The sequence below is a fragment of the Macaca mulatta genome, chromosome 4 (genome assembly GCF_049350105.2).
Source record: "Macaca mulatta isolate MMU2019108-1 chromosome 4, T2T-MMU8v2.0, whole genome shotgun sequence".
Classification (NCBI taxonomy): Eukaryota; Metazoa; Chordata; class Mammalia; order Primates; family Cercopithecidae; genus Macaca; species Macaca mulatta.
Genome location: NC_133409.1, coordinates 175679299 through 175686853, shown reverse-complemented (window position 1 = coordinate 175686853; position 7555 = coordinate 175679299). Strand labels below are relative to the sequence as shown.

Below are 7555 nucleotides of genomic sequence, written 5' to 3'. Positions count from 1 at the left end.
ACACCAGGCTTGCAAAATCTCCACCTGCTGACGAAAGCGCTAATGGATCTGCTGAGCTTTCAAGCTGTCGGACAAACCTGCTCCTCCTTGTCTAAGTGCCAGCAGATTTAGAAATGCCTCTGAGAGTCATTCCCCAGACTCGAGCACCTTAAATTTTTTTTAACCCACCTTCTGTACACACACACATACACACACATCCACAATTTTTAAAGGGTAGTGGTTTTTTTCTTATTAAAGGTAATATCTGTACGAGGCAAAACATTCGGAAAACAGAAAAGTGTAAAGGAAAACATAAAAATCACCATAATCTCTCTATCCAAAGATAAACATGAGCTCTGTTCATATTTCGGTAAATTTCTTCCAGGTCACGTTTATTACAAATGTGGGATTATGCAGCAGACGTGCTTTGCTATTCTACTTTGTCAGTTAACATTCTTGTTAAATAAGTTGAAAGGGGGAATCATTTTTCTTTTCCTAGTCTGCTCATATCCGTGAAGGCAAATAGCTCTTCCACAGTGTCAATTCCCACTGGTGGGTCATGGCCTTCATTTATATACTGGAAACAGCGTTTGGTAAGAGAATTATCTGGTGTTCCAGATGCCATGTGCTGAGACTGCTGTTGGATTCAGTAAAGAATGGCTCTGTCCGAGGTAGGGATTAGTTAAGGTAGGTAGAATTTGCTGATTCTCTCTCTCACAATATTCTTGGGGATAAGGTGTTGTGCCAAACTCCTATTAATCTCAATAGGGAAGGTACCAGGTTCAAGAGGCCAAAGAAGAGACCAAGAGCTGGCAAATGAGACACGGGGTTTTATTAGGGGGTTACATACAGGGGAGAGAGTCCGGCAGTGGCAGGCTGGACAACACAACCACGTAGCCCAGTGGCAGTGGGTTGGGCAGGAAAACTGCAGCTGCCTGCAAACAGCATGAAGTTTTTATAGCATTTCCACTTAACACCCTCCCTGTGACGACCTCCACCTGGCAACCTTCGTTTAACCCAAAACTCAGGTCCTCGATGTACAGCCTGTGTTCCATGGAACGTGCCAGGGGTTCAGATGTTTATCATAGAAAAGGAACGAACTTCCGGGTTAGCTACTTGGGTTCCCTAGATTGGAACACACATTTAGATGCATCTGCCATCCAGGGTCATTCTCAGAGTATGCTTAAATAATTGCTACCAGGTGTGTTTACCCTACATAAGACTATCCCAGGTTTCGGATAGCAGCCTCAACTACTTAAGAAGGCCACCTTTGTGTTCGTAAGATAATCTGCATATTGTCATAATATTTGCTTAACTAACTACATAATCCCCCCTCAGGACATTTTCATATTAAATGCTCATTATTTCTTAAATTTGCCCTTTTCTTCTCACCTGTCAATAGACATTGATTCTCATGAGGCAATTCTTTCAACAAGCACTTACTGAACACTGACGGCGCTAGACTTTTCAGAATGCCGATGGTCAGGCCCTTCCCTGAGAGATGATTGTAGACTAAGGATGCATGGTTTGGGGAGCCTGTGAGCAATGGTTCTCATACCTGCCACACATTAGCATCACCTGGAAAGCTTTTGCAAAGGCCGGGGCCCAGGATACACCCAGACCAGGTGATTGACTGTTTCTGAGGATGGGTCTTAGGCCTGTAGTTTTCAAAGCTCCCCAAGTGATTTTAATGTGCAGCACGGGTTGAGAACCAGTGCCAGAAAACAATGATTCTCATCAAATTGGCTGCATATGAGAATCATCCAGGGACATTTTTTAAATAAATTAAACTACCTGGGCCGCACCCCAGAACAAATGAGTCAGAATCTTTGGAAGAGGGATCTGGGCAACTGTATGTTTTCCACAACTCCTTCATATAATCCGGTACATGGCAAGCATTGAGAATCATTGCCACAGGCAATCGAGCGAATGAGAAAATCTGGAGTTGAACCTGTTTCTGGCTCTTTGGCTTTGCAAGCCACGCATAGCTGTAGGATGAAGAGTTACCTCTGAGTGGCCGTGTTGGGTAATGGTAACAGCAGGGCTGAGAACCTGAAGGTGTGGGTCAAGTCTTGGCTTTGCCATGTAACATTTGCTCTGCAATGTCGCACAAATCACAGAACTTCTCTGGGTTAGGAGTCCTGTCTACCTGCCTAAAAATCCAGTGCTCTTTCTACCATACCTGTTTTTAGACTTTTTTTCTATCTTAATTGATATTTTACTGTTTTTTTGTTTGTTTGTTTGTTTGTCTTAGTGATCAGTACATAGACCTAATGATTCATATACATATACAACTATATACATATAATGTATATAGTTGTTTTATTTTTTTCCCACACCTCCAGGTAGTATTTATCCCAGATTCCAAACTCTCCTGTGGCCTGAAAAATACTTAGTCTATTGGAAACATTCAGCAAGCTCTTTACAAAAACGACTGCAGTATCTTCAACACATTTTAATTGTATTCATAGTTTGTTCCAGTCATGTGCAAGTTTAATGTACAGCTCTACGTCACGTAATGGGACATCTTTAACAACAAAACCTCCCCGTGCCCAAGGTCATGGACAGGAGGAGAAGGGTGTAAATTTCTACTTTATGCATATTCTAGGGAACAATACTGTGGCTATCATTGACCCTTTTGAGCACTCTTGATTTTGGTCATTTATAATAGAACATGAGAAACAGTGACAGTGAATACAAATGAGTACTAACCAAATTCCTAGGCTGCTACCAGAAAATAAAATGTAAAGTCCCTTGCCACATTCACAAAGGTGGCAATAACTATATATAAGAAAAAGACTATAAACTTATAGAAAAGATAAACTCTGGCTTCTAAACAAATTACAAAATAGATTTTGCCTTTAGCCTTGAGTGTGACACAGAAAAATGTAAACCTGTAGACCTAGTTGCCAAAAGATACTTCTCCTCCTCAGCCCAGGTATGAATTTCAAGTTTGGCCTGAGCCAGTTTGATCTTCAAGTTTTCTCCAAGTTTGTCCATGAACTCAAACATATTCAAGTAGTCAGAACATTGCACACTGGGTAAACCTTTAATGCTAGCAGCCAAGTCCTCGGTCATGAAACCAGCCTCAGTTGTCTCAATACAGACTTCTTCCAAAGCATTTGCAAAGAAGCCAAGCTCTTTATCGTTATCAATCTTTGCTCTGAGGGCCAACCCTCTGGTACAGGCAAAAATAGAAGCAATGGGATTGATGGACGTCTCCTGGCCTTTCTGGGACATGCGGTAGTGACAGGTTACAGTCCAGTGGGCAGCCACTGCTTCTACTGTCTTACCTTGCGGACACACCAGCACACTGGTCATCATGCCAAGAGAGACATACCCTTGAGCCACAGAGTCTGACTGCACGTCACCAGTATACTTTTTAGAGGCCCAGATGAAGCCTCCTTCTGATTTCATAGCTTGGACCACCATGTCATCGATGAGCCTATGCTCATACAAGATCTTTTGGGCTTCAAATTGGGACTTGTACTGCTTGTCATGTATCTCCTCAAAGATGTCTTTAAAACGTTCATCATATTTCTTCAAAATAGTGTTTTAGTGCTCAGATACAAAGGCCAACCCTTAGAGCCATTTGGAAGGAACTGTGTGCAAAATCTTTAATTGACTTATCTTGGTTATACATCCCCATGGCAACACTATCATCCTCTTCCAAGTTATGTACCAGGTATGTCACCTTTTGGGTGCTGTCACTTAGTGTGTAGGTTAGCTCTACTTTTCCAGGCCCAGGAACAATAAAATAAGTTGCTCTGTATTGATCCCCATAAGCATGACGACCTACGATGGTGGGTTTTACCCATCCACTCATAAGCTGGCGGATATTTTTGCAGATAATGGCTTTTCTGAAGACTGTGCCACCCAGAATAATATTTTGGATGGTGCCATTTAGTGATTTCCACATTTGTTTCAACTTGAACTCCTCAACCCTTTTCTCATCAGGGATGACGGTGGCACACTTGACACCAATGTTATACTTTTTTATAGCTTCTGCAGCATCCGTGGTGACCTGGTGGTTGGTGGTATCACGATTCTCTATGCCTAAATCATAGCTATGTAGATCCAGTTCCACATAGGGAAAAATGAGTTTCTCTTGAATCAATTCCCAAATGATTTGTGTCATTTCATCTCCTTGAATCTCTACCACAGAACTGCCACTGATTTTTAAATATATTTTGACTTTAATAAACCTTGAAAGTGAATCAATTTTTTAAAATTATTTTTTATTTTTTTTTGAGACGGAGTTTTGCTCTTGTTGCCCAGGCTGGAGTGCAATGGCATGATCTCGGCTCACTGCAAACCTCCACCTCCAGGGGTTCAAGTGATTCTCCTGCCTCAGCCTCCCAAGTAGCTGGGATTACAGGCATGCGCCACCACGCCTGGCTAATTTTGTGTTTTTAGTAGAGACGGGGTTTCTCCATGTTGGTCAGGCTGGTCTCAAACTCCTGACCTCAGGTGGTCTGCCCGCCTCAGCCTTCCAAAGTGCTGGGATTACAGGTGAGAGCCACCATGTCCCGCCAACAGTGAATCAATTTCTTATCACCCCAATTCCTTCCAGTCTTGCAGACTTAACTGAATGTAGTTTATCTCCTGCCGGGATGATATGCTGACGAGGACCTGGGGCGCCACAGCTGCTCACGTACTCAGACTCACACACGCAGGCTGGCAATCCCAAACGGGACTCCCGCTGCCTTGGTTTCTGTCACAGCCTCTGCAGAAACCCTGTATATAGTTCTTAACAGCGAGTACTGAAAATTTAAAAAGCTATGCAACTGTAATTCTTTTCCAGTTATTCTATTGACTTTTTAGCTTACAATTTGGAGACAAATTTTTTTTTTTTAGAAAGAGGTTTTCAAATGCCATTATCTTAAAACATTGAAAATTTGTTTGGTCTAAAATTTGACTAATTCACGATTTAATATAGATACTACATGCTCAAACCTGTCCAATCTTTCACAACACATTGATAAAATTATTAGGAAAAATTGGATTACCAGGAACAAAGGTGTCATGGAGGACACCCAAGGCCGTCAGGGAATCCAGATCAGGGAATAGTTTTATAAATAATTTTAGTAAAAGACAAGGGAACAAAGCTAAGCAGTATAAAATGCTTACAAGTTAATTGCATGATCACGACTTTAAATTGCCATTTGATTGTGCTACTTTTTTTTTTTTTTTTTTTTTTTTTTTTGAGACAGGGTTTCCCTCTGTGGCCCAGGCTGGAATGCAGCGACCTGGTGCATCTCAGCTCACTGCAACCTCTGCATCCTGGGCTTGGGTGATTCTCTCAAGTAGCTGGGACTATAGGCGTGCACCACCACGCCTGGTTAATTTTTCTATTTTTAGTAGAGACAGGGTTTCTCTTTGCTGCCCAGGCTGGTCCCAAACCCCTGGGCTCAAGTGATCCACCAGCCTCGGCCTCCCAAAGGTCTGGGATTAGAGACATGCACCACCACACCCGGCCTGATTGTGCTTCTGGTTATGGGATGTTGGAAACTGCCAGCTCAGCTTCCACCACCTCCCCTCCCCCATCCACAGACTATAGTCAATATCTCCCTTAATTTGATTTCCACTTATTCTATGAATAGCTAAATTGAAAAATGTATGATGTATATAGAAAAGTATACAACCAGGGTGGGGAAGGGGCATTAAATAAAAGAAAAAGAAATCTAACGCCAGGCCATGAGCTTATTTCTTTAAAAAAGTATTTACACTTATCAAAAACAATTTTTTTTTAAGGGATGGGGTAGGTTTCCTGCTTCTTACAAGTGTGTTTCTGGAACTACTAAAAACTTGCATTTACAAAATAGTTGGTAAAATGGCTCTTCTGGTGTCTGCAAGAAGGCAATGCTGAGATAATCGAGGGTACTCGGTTGAGGATACTCACCAGATTTGGCTGCTTTCTCTCCTGCTTCACCAGAGTCTGGCCTCTTCTGGTTTAGCATCTTCATTTTCTGCAGGTGAGTCTGATTTCATAGTTTTGCTCCTCCTTTCCCTTTTGTTTACAGTTTCTCACTTTCACTGTTTGCATATTTTAAAATCAGTTTCAGCATCTGCAGGAGCAGGTTTGGATACCATCCTGCTGATCTCTCCATGACTGTCTCTTGAACTGAACTGCTCCTTTTCCCCGGCTTCCTGGCAGAGGCCGTGTTCCAGGATGGCACTGCGAGGGCCTCTGCAGAGCTGCACTAGCTGCAATTCTTACCACCCCTAAGCTGCTGGGACCCTTAAAACTTCTTAAAAGCATCAAAACTCCTTTTTACTTGTGCAATCTTGCACAGAATCCTGATATTTCATAGGGATAGAGCTGTAACTGTCCCTGTTGAAGTGGGAGTAAGTACATTTCTGTGGAATGCTCATACCCTCGACCTAAAAATTCCACCCGTCATCATGATGCTGACAGATTTTTTACCTCTGAATATGAAAAATGATTAAGAATACTTTGGGGGATTTTCTTTTCATAAAGATAAATTACCAGTCACTTCTCCCAATTCTTTTTATTTTTTATTTTTATTAATTTTACAGAGATGGAGTCTCACTGCGTTGCCCAGGCTGGCCTCAAACTCCTGAGCTTGAGGAATCCTCCCACCTTGACCTCCCAAAGTGCTGAGATTACAGAAATGAGCCATCATGCCTGAGCTCCCAATTCTCAAAGTTGGAGAAAACAGGGGAAAAAGGCGACGTTGATGGTGAGGAGCTTGGGAATCAGTAGCCCTCATGTTCCTGCCTGCTCATGTCAATGAGGGAGAGGATCCTTGGTGGAATACCTCACATGAGAGGCAGGAGTCAAAATCTGACGGGGTAAGAATACAGGACCCCGGCAGGCCCACGTTGTATTGGCCTCCTTTATCCATAAAGGGTGAGGTGGAAAGTGAAAGGAATTCTAACAGCATATATCTCTCATTTCCTCCTGAGAGAATAGGGTTGTGACACAGCCATATTGGACCTGGTCATCCCTGGTGGTCCATTAGGTACTACATAAGACCAACAGAAACTACTCACTGAGCCATCCCTATTAGGTGACCCGTGACCTTGATTAATGACCACTAATCTGTGTTCATTGTTTACCAGCAGGTTAATAAGCCTTTAGTAATACCGGAGAAGAAAACAATTAGGAAAGTACAGGCTAGATGACTGTATGACCTGCAGAGAGCCTAGACTTTTATCTGGCCCATCAGTTTGGGCTCTGTGCTAAGTGGAGCCCAGTATTTCCTTTAATAATTACGTAGGACTAACGTCTCATCTCCCTTGGTAGCTCCAAACACTTGACTTATGAATAGGCTGTCTTTCTCTTCATTGCTAGAATTCTATCCATCACCACCCTTGTTAAAGAAAATATATATATATATATATATATAAGTTTTGCAATTGCTTATGTTTTTATAGAGATTCAATTGCCAATGAAATAATCTTGAAATTTCTAGATAGCACTGGGCGTGGTGGCTCATGCCTGTAATCCAAGCGCTTTGGGAGGCTGAGGTGGGAGGATCACTTGAGTCCAGGAGTCTGAGACCAGCCTGGGCAATATGGCAAAAGCCTATCTCTACAAACAATACAAAAA

General features: G+C 42.4%; 1 pseudogene; it reads right to left on the bottom strand.

Annotated features, from left to right (window-relative positions):
• Nucleotides 1-460: 460 nt before the first annotated feature.
• Nucleotides 461-5945, bottom strand: LOC144340632 (isocitrate dehydrogenase [NADP] cytoplasmic pseudogene; annotated as a pseudogene).
• Nucleotides 5946-7555: the final 1610 nt, after the last annotated feature.